The sequence below is a fragment of the Syngnathus acus genome, chromosome 8 (genome assembly GCF_901709675.1).
Source record: "Syngnathus acus chromosome 8, fSynAcu1.2, whole genome shotgun sequence".
NCBI classification, from domain to species: Eukaryota; Metazoa; Chordata; class Actinopteri; order Syngnathiformes; family Syngnathidae; genus Syngnathus; species Syngnathus acus.
Window position 1 is genome coordinate 191,774 of NC_051093.1, and position 15,364 is coordinate 207,137.

A 15,364-nucleotide genomic window follows, 5' to 3' on the forward strand; every position below is an offset into this window, starting at 1 on the left:
GCCATCGAGCCGTTTGACGGCGCATGCGCGCCATACCCGGAAATCGGTATGGACTTGCCACCATTAACGCTCGATGACGTTGCTCACATGGTCACTCCAGAGCCAGAGGTCATGGTAACCAGTGACTGTGATTTTGCGGGCTACGCGGATCTCATTGTCGACCAATCCACAATGATCGGGAACCACGACACTGCAATGGCCGCGGGGGCGGATCTCATGTTGGTAGATGACACAATCCTAGAAGGCTACCCGAATCTCGTTGTCGACCATCCCACACCGACCGCTGAGGACAACATTCCACTGAGGGACTCCCCGCTGATTGATATGGACTTCGAGCCAATACTGCCGCTGACATCAACGATTGCACAATTGGACAGATATGTATTTTAGAGCGCGTTATCTCACAAAATAATGTCACTGATGTTTCTGTGGAGAAAATACTTTCAATAATAATAATAATAATAATAATAATAATAATAAATTTTATTTGTATAGCACCTTTCATACAAGAAATGCGCTTTACAACAATGAAAGAAAAACATGAATACATAAAAACAAAACATTAATGTATGCATACACAATTAATAAAGTGAGTTTAAAATAGGAGCACGCTTTAATAAAATAAAGAATAAAGATAAAGATAAATATTGGCTTAAAATGAAATTTACAAAACGTAATTAGTTAAATGCTCGGGTAAAGAAATGAGTTTTAAGTTTTGTTTTGAAAATATCTAGCGACCTGGCCTCCCTGATACCTATTGGCAGTGTGTTCCATAGTTTGGGGGCGTAATTAACAAAGGCTGCATCACCGATCTTCTTTCTGCTGTTGCTGGGAGCCTCCAATAAACCAGCAGCAGATGATCGCAGGGTTCTTGGAGGTATATAGCTAACAAGAGAGTTTGCAATGTAGCTTGGTCCCTGCCCGTTGAGGGCTTTGTATAGAAGGAGAAGGATTTTAAAATAAATTCTAAATGTTACAGGAAGCCAGTGCAGAGCAGCTAGAACTGGTCTAATGTGCTCTCTCTTCTTGGTCCTGGTTAATAGGCGAGCTGCAGCGTTTTGGATGAGCTGAAGTCTATCAGTGGGTTTTTTCGGGAGACCAGTAAAGAGTGCATTACAGTAGTCAAGCCGGCTTGAACAAATATGATTTTACGATAAAGGAAAATTATAATGCAATATCTTTTTTTCTTTTATGTTCTATTGTACTATGGAGTTATCATTTTTCTGTATTTTTATTTTTTTCTTGTATTTCTTTAATGTTCGAAATAAACGTTTTAAAAAAAAAAAAAATAAATAAAAAAAAATAAAGGCATGAATCAGAACAATAATGTCAAAAGTTCGATCGTTGTCAGAATCACTATTTCAAACTCAATGGGATATTTTAGTCGTGCACTCTGTCATGTCAAACCTAGGAGGACTGTCTAAAAAAATGAACATTATTCTCAATGTATGGGCCGAAATTGGTGTCGGGCAATTAGCGACTGTTCTAACATTGTTTATAGACTGTATTAAATTATTTGCATAATAATTTGCCAATCGATATAACTGGGGAGCTTAAGAGATTTAAAACCCTAATTGAGTCTAAAGTAGCACCGTCTGTGTTGTATTCACTGGTACGTTTTGTTAAGTCTTAGGAGCTGTAGAAAACCATTTTTCTTTTACCATGTTTTTTTTATTTTATTTTTACTTCTGTGTTTTATACAGATTTTTTCTACTCATTAGTAATGTTTTTAATGTGTATCTTGTTTTTTCTACTCAGTAGTGTTTTTAAGAACTATCTGAATTTTCTTTTTTTTTAAATAAAGTGTATCATGTTTTTTTTTATAAAGTGTATCTATCATGTTTTTTTATAAACTATTGTGACCAACGAAATCACAAAATCTCGTACCTGTATGCTTCATTAACCGCGCCACACTCCGATATGCACCAGACCACATCTAACAATGGGTGGGGAGAGATGTTTTGAACAGCTCTATTATAATGCTAAAAATCCAGCGAGTTTTGGGGGAGAGGCACGCTTACACAGAGCAGTGGCTGTTAGCTGTAAAAACACTAATATTAAAAAAGTGAAGGAGTTTCTGTCAGAACAAGATGCTTATAGTTTACACAAACAAGCCAGAATAATTTTTCCTAGAAATAAAGTTTTTGTTCGAGGTCCTATGAGACAATTTCAAGCAGATTTATGTGATATGCAATCATTAGCACGCTACAATGACAGTTTCAGTTTGGTACAAAGATGGCGGCGCCCCAGTTGGCCGCGGCCGCTACGCGTCTCAGCAATCTACGAGGATATTCACAAAATATGTCGCCTAGGACACTACAAACAACACAAAGTTTAGTTTATCCATCCAGTAGAGTAGTGTACGATCGCCAGCGCCTGCTGGAGGTACGGTCATCGAGTGTTTTCGGACTCGTAGCCACAACGACCCTAGTCTGTTTGCGTAGCCTCGGAGTGCTTAGGGCGCTAGCCCCAGGAGCTCACGACGCAGCGGGCTCGCCGGGCAACACACGCCGGAGGAGGAGTAAGCGCAGGCGGTGTGACCGGCGGCGAAAGCGCGGCTGTCGAGGTGGGCTAACGGCTAAGCTGAGAGCTAACCCCTACAAACCGCCGCTTCCATCCATCTTCCTCTCCAACGTCCGCTCACTGGATAATAAAATGGACCATCTAAAACTGGAACTCTCTTCAAAGAGGGAAGTTAGGAACTGCTGCGCTCTCATCCTGACGGAGACATGGCTGAACTCATCAATGCCGGACAACGCCGTTAGCCTGGAGGGGCTCGCTACATTCCGCGCCGACAGAAACAGCGAGCTAAGCGGTAAATCCCGAGGAGGTGGGCTGTGTGTCTACATCAACAACAACTGGTGCAAAAATGCTAGATCTGTCGCCAGCTTCTGCTCTTCGGACATCGAGCTTTTGACTGTTAACTGCAGACCCTTCTACCTGCCCAGAGAGTTTACTGTTGTTAGCATCACGGCTGTGTACGTGCCTCCTAGCGCTAACACTAAAGAGGCCATGAGGGTTCTCTATCGGACGATCAGTGAGCTGCAATCCACGCACACAGAGGGGGTTTTCATCATTGCTGGGGACTTCAACCAGGCTAGCATGAAGACTATTCTCCCTCATTTTTACCAACACGTGGATTTTCCAACTCGGGGAGAGAACACTCTGGACTTGGTTTACACCAATATAAAGGATGCATTCAGAGCAGCCCCCCGCCCCCACCTCGGCTCTTCAGACCACCTATCTGTTATGCTAACCCCTGCATACAGGCCCCTGCTGATCAGAGCAAAACCCACAGTGAAGCAGGTGAGGGTGTGGTCTGAGGGGGCCATGGAGGCACTCCAGGACTGCTTTGAGTGCTCTGACTGGGACATGTTCAAATCAGCAGCAACATATGACAATCAGATCAACATTGATGAGTACGCCATGACTGTGTCAGCCTACATCAACAAATGCTCCGAGGACGTCAGCACCACTAAGAACATCATCACCCGAGCCAACCAACGACCCTGGATGACTGAGGATGTACGTCATATGCTACGAGCACGGAACTCAGCCTTCAAGTCTGGCGACAAGGAGGCACTGAGGACAGCGAGAGCCAACTTGAACCGTGCCATCAGGCTAGCGAAGCGAAGCCACAGTCGGAAAATTCAGGATTTTTTCCACGACGCCAATAACACCAGGAGTATGTGGCAAGGCATACGGGCGATCACGGACTACAACTCACCCTCCCCCCCGGTGGGTGAGGTTGATGCTGACTTCCTAAATGGTCTAAATAACTTCTTTGGGCGTTTTGAGGCACTAAACAGCACTCCGGCAGTTAAAACTGTTCCCCACCAGGAAGAGGAGGTCCTCTGCCTTGACTCAGCCGACGTGTGGAAGACTCTGAGAAGAGTCAACCCACGTAAGGCCCCAGGCCCCGACAACATACCTGGGCGGGTGTTCAAGGAATGTGCAGGCCAGCTGGCTGGTGTCATCACAGACATTTTTAACATCTCGCTGGACCAAGCCAAAGTGCCAGTGTGCTTCAAGGCTGCCTCCATCATTCCGGTGCCGAAGAAACCTCAAATCACCTCATGGAATGACTACAGACCTGTGGCACTGACTCCCATCATGATGAAGTGCTTCGAAAGGCTGCTCAAAGATCACATCGTCTCCAGACTCCCCCCAACATTCGATCCGTTCCAGTTTGCCTACCGGCAGAACCGCTCCACTGAGGATGCCATCTCCTCCGTTCTTCACCTGAGCCTGGCTCACCTGGAGGAGAGGAACACCCACGTGCGGTTGCTGTTCCTGGACTTCAGCCCAGCGTTTAACACCATCATTCCACAACATCTGGTGGAAAAACTGGAACACCTGGGCTTCAGCACCCCCCTTCGGAACTGGCTGCTAGACTTCCTCACCAACAGACCTCAGTCAGTCCGGGTCAGACAGAACACCTCCGATGTCATCACCCTCAGCACAGGCTCCCCTCAGGGCTGCGTCCTGAGCCCCCTGCTGTTCACCCTGATGACACACGACTGCGCCCCCAGGTTCACCACCAATCACATCGTGAAGTTTGCAGACGACACAACGGTGGTGGGCCTCATCAGGGACAACAACGACCTGGACTACAGAGAGGAGGTGGAGCAGTTGGTGGGCTGGTGCAGAGAAAATAGCCTGATCCTGAATGTGGAGAAGACGAAGGAGATCATCGTCGACTTCAGGAAGAACCAGCCTCACCACGCTCCACTGATCATCAACAGCTCAGCTGTGGAGGTGGTCAGCAGCACTAAATTCCTGGGAGTCCACATCACAGACGACCTCACCTGGACTGTGAACACCACAACACTGGTCAAGAGGGCACAGAAGCGCTTGTACTTCCTGCGGAGGATGAGGAGAGCCCACCTGCCCCCACCCATCATGAGGACGTTCTACCGAAGCACCATAGAGAGCATTCTGACAAGCTGTCTCTCGGTGTGGTGTGGAGGTTGCAGCGCCTCCGATTGGAAGAACCTGAGGAGAGTGGTGAGGACAGCAGAGAGGATCATCGGGGCTCCTCTTCCCTCCATTCAGGACTTGTCATCCCAGCGCTGCGTGTCCCGAGCCCGAAATATTATCAGTGACCCATCACACCCCCACCATGGACTGTTCTCCCTGCTGCCCTCTGGGAAGAGGTTTCGCAGCATCCGCTGCAGGTCCACCAGGTTCTGCAATAGTTTTTTCCCTGCTGTCGTCAGACTGTTGAACATTCAAACGTAGCATTCCTCTGCACACTTGTAAATACTGTTTTTGTCTCCTGCACTGTTCACATACTTTATCACTGCTGCACTTTGTACTTTATAATTATCTTATTTCATATTTTTATATAGAATGTCACTTTTTTTAACCAGCCGAAATACCTCTACATTGCTGAAAGCCGTATGCAACGAAATTTCGTTTTGTACACACCTAGTGTTGACAAAATGACAATAAAGTTCTGTCTAAGTCTAAGTCTAAGTCTTTAAATATCTTTTGACCGTGATGGATATTTTCACAAAACGTGCATATGCACGAATTTTGAAAGCTAAAACAGGTGTGCAGGTTACCAATCAGTTAGCGGTACTCCATTACGGCTCCAGACAGATAAGGGGAAATAATTTTTTAACAAACATTTCCAGAAATTAATGAGACAGCACAATATCATGCATTTTTCAACGTCTTCTGGTACAAAGGCGCAGAATGTTGAGCGATTCAACAAAACATTGAAGTCACGCATGTGGAGGCATTTTACAGCTCAGAACACACATCGATACGTCAACGTAATTCAGGATTTTATTGCCAGCTATAATGACAGTTTTCATACTAGTATAAAAATGACACCAAATGCCGTAAACGAGGATAATAAAGATATTGTTTTCCCCAACCTGTATGCAAGCAATCCTTTCCACTGGGGGAACAAGTTCCGTTTCGCTCCAGGTGAAACTGTGCGGATTTCCGAACTAAGAGGAATTTTTGAGAAGGGGTTTTTGCAAAGCTATACGGACGAAGTATTCAGAATAACACAATGTCTCCATCGTGTTCCACCCGTCTACAAAATATCGGACTTGGACGGTGTGCCTATAGAAGGCAGCTTTTACGAAGCGGAATTACAAAAAGTAAAAAAAAAAAAATTTCCGCATACAGAAAATTCTTAAATCACGCACCGTGTCAGGCAGACGCGACTTCCTCGTCCACTGGGTCGGCTGGCCGGCCAAATTCGACAGCTGGGTATCCGCAAAGAGTGTTAAAAACATTTAAAGTTTGGTAGAACGGTCATTCTGTGAAAATTACAAGATGGGTGAAGTCCAGAGAGAATTCTACGTAACATTAGCGTCAAATGCTAGTTTGCACATTTTCAGTGAAAATACCCTTTCAGAATTTAAGGTGGAATTAGCGCAGCATATCGATTTAAAAGGTTCATGGGAGGTCGGATTATGCAAAATTTCATACATCAACTCAATTCTTGACATCCCTGAGAAAAAACTGAGTTTCTATCTCAAACAGCCGAAGCTTTCTGCTGACAGAGGGGACGTGTTCCAAGATGATTCAGAAGTTCGACATATGCTGAAAGTTCGAGGAGGCGTTTACAACGACCATGAGTCCTTGGCTTCGGAAATTCAAACTCTATTAACTAATTCGAGTAAGAAAAACATTGATGTGCAATTTGATCAACATAAGCAGAGGTTCTTGTTTTCGGGCGAAGAAGGGGTGAGAATTATGTTCAAGGGCCCTCTAGCGTACATTGTTGGAATGAATCATGAACATTGGCTCTCGCTCACACCGGAAGGCGTGAACGCTCACCGTCCTGCTGACAGATGAGCCGGATCGTATTATATCTTTATCTACACCGATTTAATTCACCACCACACAGTTGGCGACGCCTACGTGCCTATGCTTAGAACACTGCCCATCGAAGGGAAATACGGTGTTGTTGTTTGCAAGACTTTTAACCCTGTGTACTATTTAAAGGTGAGCAGAAGCCATATCGAGATCATTACGATCAGTCTACGGACAGATCAAAACACCCCTGTGGATTTTGAATACGGGGAAGTTATTCTCATTCTGCATTTTAGATCGAAATAATAAAAATAATGGTGATGTTAACCACGCATCCTGACCTGTATCGTTTTGTCAATTATTACGAAACACAAGTAGGGGGGTCATTTCCGGGGTTCCAAGGAAGCCTCGTTCAATATGGGCGCGGTCTGGGCTCTATTTTCGCAAAACTCTTCCGCTTCGTGGCGCCGATGTTCAAAAACGGCTTTAACTTGGCGAAGCCACACCTTCAAGCCGCTGCTAAAAACATAGCAACGGATGTAGCAGGGCGGGTCATAGAGAGGATTCAGCGGAAACCGGAAACCACTCAAGAAAGTTCGGGGCTTGTAGTTTTATCACACAGAGGCCTGCAGCCTGGTGGGCGGAGAAAAAAGGGCGTTAAAAGGAAAAGACGCTCTGCCAGCCTCAGATCAGACGGAAGACAGATACGTATATATTCTCTTGAAATGGCCCTTCTACATTTTAAATCACAAGAATGCGTGTTATCGAGCTTGCATCTGTTTTCGCCCCCTTTCACACAACTCTCCATCGAAGACAGTTCTTATGTGAAATTTCTCCCTTTTTCCGCTATTTTGGATCAGGGTCCAATTGAATTTTTTATACCCGGGGACGGCTCAAAATATTTAGATTTATCTGACACATTACTACACCTGCGTTTAAAAGTAACACGTAGATATGGAAGTAATCTACCGCCAAACGAGCCTGTGGGGATTATAAATTTTCCAATAAACACAATTTTTAGTCAATTAAATGTTTCGCTGGGCGGGCGGCTAATCTCACAATCTAGCACCACGCACGCCTATCGGTCCATAATTGAGTTATTGTTAAACTTTTCAAACGATTCTTTGCAATCACAATTCACAGCAGGGATGTTCACCAAGGATACCAGAGGACGTATGGACTCCATAGCATTCGAAGGGGCGGGGGTCAATGAGAGTTTACTCAGACACGCGCAGCTGATAGCAGGGTCACGTGAACTGCAACTAACGGGTCCGTTTCATGGAGATATTTTCTTTTCTGAACGCCATCTATTGAATAATGTGGATCTGCGCCTGAAGTTATAGAGCTCCTGATGATTTTTGTCTCATGAGCGCTCCAGACAGCGATTCGTGTCTCAAGATACTAGGAGCATCACTGTTTGTGAAAAAAGTAACAGTCTCACCAGCCGTAGCAATAGGCCACGCCGCAGCTTTACAGAAAGGTAACGCATTGTATCCATTAACCAGAATCAATATTAAGACATTCTCCATACCTCAAAACTCGCGGATTTGTCATCAAGACAATCTCTTTCTCTGACATATCCCTAAACAAATTGTATTAGCTTTGGTAAATCATAACAGCTTCATGGGACGTAGAGATTTAAATCCGTTTAATTTTTCTCATCATAACACTTGGCTCTTAGCCATGAAGGTCGACAAATACCTGCCAAAGCTTTTCAGCCCCATTTCAAAGCTGGGATATATACACGTGAATTTCATAATTTATACACAGCGACAGGGCGTTTTTTGAAAGATTTGCCTCTATGTATGGATCAACAAGATTTTAATCATGGCTACTCACTTTTTGTTTTCAATCTAAGTCAGGCAGATGACTCTGGGGTTTTGTCGCCCATAAATAACGGTGTTTTAAGACTAGATTTACGTTTTCGTAACCCGCTCCCGCACACAGCCACGCTTATTGTATACGTGGCTTATCAAAGTCAAAGTCAGCTTTATTGTCAATCCCTTCATATGTCAAGACACACAAAGAAACCGAAATTCCGTTTCCTCCATCCCACGGTGACGAGACATACAAGTAGGCGACACAAAACAAAAACAAGAAGGCACAAACCATAAATAATAAATAATAAATAATAAATAAAATAAAATGAGCGATGAATAAATAACAGACCAATAACCCATTAAATAAGAGGGGCAAAACCGAGCCAGTGCGCATACAGCAAGAACAGGACGCTACGCTGAAAGGGGGAGCGAGTTCAGGATCCTAACAGCCTGGAGTACGAAGCTGTTGGAAAGTCTGGTGGTGCGGGAGCGCAGGCTCCTGTACCGCCTCCCAGAGGGCAGAAGTTCAAACAAAGAGTGAGCGGGGTGACTCACATCACTCACAATCTTGGTCGCCTTGCGGGTGAGATGGGAGGTGTAAATGTCCTTCAAGGAGGGGAGAGAAGCACCAATAGTCTTACTAGCCGTTTTCACTATGCGCTGCAGGGCCTTCAAGTCGTGGTCAGTGCAGCTGCCACCCCAGACAGCAATACAGCTGGAGAGGACGCTCTCAATGGTGCCGCGGTAAAAAGTAGTCATGACGGCCGGAGGAGCCCCCGCTCGCCTGAGTTTCCGAAGGAAGTACAGGCGGCGCTGGGCCTTCTTCGCCAGCGACGCGGTGTTGGTGGACCAGGAGAGATCCTCACTGATGTGCACCCCCAGGAACCTGGCGCTGCTCACTCTCTCCACCACAGCACCGTCGATGGTCAGCGGCAGGTGTTGGGCGTGACCCTTCCGGAAGTCAACAACAATCTCCTTGGTCTTGTCGACGTTCAGCAGGAGGTTGTTGTCCCTGCACCACGCGGTCAGAAGGTCAACCTCCAGCCTGTATTGAGTCTCGTCTCCCTTGGTGATGAGACCCACCAGAGTCGTGTCGTCAGCAAACTTCACTATGCGGTTGCCGCTGCAGGTGGCAGCGCAGTCATGCGTCAGGAGGGTGAAGAGCAGCGGACTGAGCACGCAGCCTTGGGGGGCCCCTGTGCTCAGCGTGATGCTGGCGGAGATCTTGTCGCCAACACGTACCACCTGTGGCCTCTGACAGAGGAAGTCCAGTAGCCAGTTGCAGAGGCAGGTACTGAGGCCCAGCTTGTCAAGTTTGCTGATGAGACGCTGCGGCACAATGGTGTTGAAGGCAGAACTGAAGTCCACAAACAGCAACCTCACATACGAGTCCTTCCCCTCCAGGTGGGTGAGGGCCGAGTGGAGGGCAGAGCAGATGGCATCCTCAGAGGACCGTTTGGCTCGGTACGCAAACTGGAAGGGGTCAATGGTGGGGGGGAGAACTGACCGGATGTGCTCCAAGACAAGCCGCTCAAAGCACTTCATGATGATGGGCGTAAGTGCCACGGGGCGGTAGTCATTGAAGCAGGACGGAGCAGGCTTCTTCGGCACAGGTACGATGGTGGCAGCTTTGAAACACGACGGGACGATGGCCTGCTGCAGGGAAGTGTTAAAGATGTCCGTGAAGACACCCGTCAGCTCACCAGCGCAGTCCTTCAGCGCTCGACCCGGGATGGTGTCCGGGCCCGCCGCCTTACGGATGTCGATAGCGGCAAGCGTCCTCCTCACGCTGTCGGTGGAGAGGCACAGGGGCAGCTCGTGGGAAGGGGGAGTGGCCTTCAGCGGGCAAGTGCTGTTCTGAGCGTCGAAGCGAGCAAAGAAGCGGTTGAGGTCATTGAGCAGACGGACGTCGCCATCACAGCTCTGCGGCGCGGGCTTGTAGTCCGTGATGGTCTGAATGCCCTGCCAAAGGCGCCGTGCGTCCCTGCTGTCCTTGAAGTGGGCGGTAATTTTGCCCGAGAACGCCCTCTTCGCTTCTTTGATGCCCCGGGACAGGTCGGCCCTCGCAGTCCTCAAGCCAGCCTCATCCCCCGCCCGGAAGGCTTTGTCCCTGGCCCTCAGCAGCCTGAAGACAGCCCCTGTCAGCCATGGCTTCCGGTTAGCCCGAGTGACGACGGATATTGAGTGTGTCACATCATCAATGCACTTCCCGATGTAGGAGGAAACAGAGTCAGTATACTCCTCAATGTCCGCCCGACCGTCGCAAGTGGCAGCCCTCCTAAACACGTCCCAGTCGGTAGAGCCAAAGCAGTCACGAAGTCAAAAGCATAACAGTGATATGGTCAGAAAGTCCAAGATGGGGGAGGGGGGGCGGCTTTGAAAGCTCCTTTATGCGAAGAGTAGACCAGGTCCAGGAAGCTGTCGCCACGCGTAGGAAAATCAACATGCAACATGCTGGTGAAGCCTCGGAAAAACAGACTTCAGATTAGCATGATTAAAATCCCCAGCGAAGACGGTGATTCCCTTATTGAGATTAATGCCAAGAGTGAAGTATTGATGGACTATTATTAACGCTATGAACGGCCGTGAATTGGACTTGATTATGACTCGGTTAAAAAGAGCATTGTTTGGAGGTGTTTTTACATCAGACGAGTTAGCTGACGTCAAAGACACACCCCCTAGACCAGGGGTGCCCAATATGTCGATCGCGATCGAGAGGATGGTTCGGCCACTATTGGTCGATCGCGTGATATTAAAATGTTTTAAATTTTTTTCGCACTTGACGCGTGTACAAACAACGGCGCTAACAACACAACACAAACACGCTAGCTCGCGAGTTCCCTCAAATTGTCAGAACCCTGTTTTTTCTCTTAAACTTAAGAAAGGGTATAAAAATGAGTGGGGCAGCTGGCCATCGTAAGAAGTATCACTTTCATAGGGAATGGGAGTAGGACTTTTTTTTCATGATTCCATATATATATAGGGTGTTTCATAAAGTACGCAGTTTTTTAATTGCGCGGGATTTTTTTGTTTGAAGATTGTCAGCACTGTTCCTATCATTTTCGTTATCTATTATCACTCCGATTAGAAGACCATTTGTCGTTTTTCCATTTTGTAGCCATGGAGCGGTTCAGTATCGAGCAACGCATTCTTATTGTGAAAACTCATTACAAAAACGGGGAGTGCTACGCAGAGACTGTCCGTAAACTTCACGCGATCTTTGGACGTGACAATGCCCCGACCGCAACAACAGTTTCGAGGTTGGTACAGAAATTCGAAGAATCTGGGTCAGTTGCAACCAGAAAATCGCCCGGTCGAAACCGTAATTCCCTGAGCGTCTGATCTCACTTCGCGGCGGCGACCAAGAATGGCCTCCGAGGTCATGTGACCTCACACCTTGTGACTTATTTTTATGGGGATATGTGAAGTCACAAGTTTACGTGAACAAACCTCAAACGATTACCGAACTGAAGATGGAAATTCAACGGGTAATCGGCGAAATCGACAGGGACGTCTGCAAAAGAGTTATCGTTAATTTCAACGATCGGATGACTGCCTGCAGAGAAAGTGGAGGTGGACATATGCTCGATATCATTTTTCATTATTAAATTGAAGTATATGTTGAATGAAATTAAATAAAAATTTTGAATTTTGTATCGATTTTGGCTGATTTATTGCATTTTTAAAAACTGCGTACTTTATGAAACACCCTATATATATATATATATACATATATATATACATATATATATACATATATATATATATATATATATATATATATAAAACATTTTTTTTTTTTAGTGGGTAAATCTTTGTGACTTGGTCATTTCAAAAGTAGCTCGCGAGCTGAAAAAGTTTGGGCACCCCTGCCCTAGACACTACATTGTAAACACGCATCCGAGGCACCTCCCCCGGGGAGCACTGGCTCCCTTTAACTCTAGAAGAGGATGGTTCGGCCACATTCTTTGACCCTTTTGGTCTGCCACTGGACAATCTATATTACCCGTCAAGTATATACAGATTTCTGAAGAAGCATTCTAGTCAGGTAGAATACCAGAACAGCCAGCTGCAACACGAGCTGACAGACACCTGCGGTCAGCACTGCGTGTATTATTTGTGCCAACGTGGATGGGGTCTTACTTACCATGAAGTGTTGACTCATTACACTCTTGATCCTCTGAATAACGACGCAATGGTTAGCGAGTTTGTCCAAAAATGTCGGAGGCCAGACCGGGTGTGTGGCGGACAAACATCATGTTCATTGCATAAATTTAAAAAATTTCATTGTCTGAAACCGTGTTAATGTTTTATAAAATCTCTTTTATTCAATAAACATTGTTAAAGAGAGTTACAGAGTCATGTGGGTTTTTTTTTCAGGAACAGTAACAACAATAGAGTATCTAACATCTAATAACTAACCCACTTTACCACCGGCGAGGTCTTCTTTCTTTTTCTTTTATTTATCACGCTTACATCTTTTGCGTAAGAAACATACTCATCTTCATCCCTAGCGTATTTTAAACGTTTAAAATCAGCACGAGCCAAGGGATTCGAGACGCTTGATTCAGGTAGATTAAGTTGTTCTAATGTACGCAGAAATTCGGTCCATCCTAATGGTTGACCGGCTAGTTTTTTTCCCACTCACGACTAGATGTTTTAACAAATCGCTCATATGTGAGCCTTTGACAGTTTTTCCTTTAAAAATAAATTCACTTAGCGGTGTCCGGCTTACATCCTCTGCCGATAATCTTTTCAACACATAGATGGCGTTGCGGCGATAACGCGGTCCTATGGCATACAAAATATCCCCCCATTCTTCACCGGTCACCTTATCTGTCGTCTTTCTTTCACCCGCCTCATTGCCTTCGTTGCGAATCGCGATAGGAATTTGTTGAGTCTTTTTGTTTGACCAACCCTATGTAATGTTGCATCAGGGTTTGATACATTTTGATCTTTTCATATTGATTTAAATTTTTATTTTCCAAAACCTGCTTTACCTCTTCATCCAAAGAATACTCGGCTGTATCGCGAATGGTCGGGGCAGGCCGGCTCAGCCTCTTGAGCTGATAAGGGGAGACCAGGTACATTTTCTGCGCCGTTTTCAAACTCATTTTATTATTTTTTCATAAAACCACTAACGATGTTTCCCAGAACAGCGAATGCGGCTAGTAAAGGAAATATAAAACCACCTTTCTGAACTAACACAGCTCTTTTCTTCTTCAAAGTATTTTTCTTATCAGCCCAAAAGCGGATATTTTTCTTTTGCTTTTTAAGTTTCTTGTAGAGTTCTGATTTTAGGGGCACATGTCCTTTAAGAAGATTTCGAGCACAGGTGTCAAAGTCAAGGCCCGGGGGCCAGATACGGCCCGCCACATCATTTTAGGTGGCCCGCGAAGACAAATTATGCATCAAATTCGTGTGTCATTACTAGAATTGCAAATGTTGGATTTTGTCCACAATTTAGGGAGCGTGCTATCTGCACCTCACGGCAAAAGCCATTGCCAATCACCTTTTATCCAATTTACTCACTGCGTGCTCGTTTGATTTGTTCAGATTTAGGAATATGCTAAGACACTGAAGCAGAAATTAGACTTACACGGGTTGGTTGAGTTCAATCACAATTCTTGTTAAGAAAGCTCTGTTTTCAGGAAAGTACAACACAGCGCTGGGCCTTTCGTCCGACCATGCTCAAGAGCAGAAAGTCTCCATTCAGAAAAGGCAACGTTCAAGGTTCTTTGGTCAGCTTATATTCAGTTGCACATGCCGGTGTGGGCCGAGTTTGATGGGTGATGAGTTTTTGGGGTGGGGCAAGTTCGCAGTAGAGTTTGATTCAATGGGAGTGGGTGCTGGTTCGGTGAGAGCTGGTTCCGTGGGGTTGGGTGCTGATTATGGGCGATTCGATGTGTGTGGGGGCTGTTGTTTTCCTTTCGGGGAAGATGGACGACAACCTTCATGCGGTCTTCCCTGTGAGTAGCAAGGTCAGGGTACAAGTCCCGCTTGCGAAACTAATGTCGCCAAACAAACGCAGAGCCGGCAGACTGAGGAACGGTGGACGGGCAGCTAACCCGACCGTCGAAAACCGAGGCCTGTCGGTGCTTCAACTTAATGTCGAGGGCCTTACCACCGCCAAACTCGAAGTCCTTCGGCACCTGGCCGACTCCAATGGGGCCGCGGTCCTGCTCCTACAAGAGACGCACTGCACGACCAATAACATCCTCAAAATCCCTGGGTTTCATCTCGCCGGGTCCATCAACACCAAGCAACACGGTGTGGCAACCTTCGTCCGCACTGGAATAAGCTGGGCAGCCTGTAGCCAATCCCCACCAGGCTCCAACATCGAGTGGCTGGTTACTAAAATCCAGGAAACCTCAGTCATCAACGTCTACAAGCCCCCACCATCGGAGCTAACCACAACGTCACTCCCATCTGTAACTGCACCCGCAATCTATGGAGGCGATTTCAACTGCCAGCACACAGACTGGGGGTACAACCATTCAACTCCTAGCGGAGTGGCGCTGTGCGAATGGGCCTCCAACACTGATGCCCTGCTACTGTACGACCCCAAGGAACCACCAACCTTCTCTGCACGCTGGAACACCACCACCAACCCGGACCTGGCCTTCGCCATCTGCCGCAGCAACAACCCAAGACCGGAAAGGCGTGTTCTTGACAGGTTCCCCCGCTCACACCACCGACCTTCCATCATCAAAGTTCCATCACTGGTGGAACCGGTGCCAGGGAAGCCTGTGAAGAGATGGAACTTC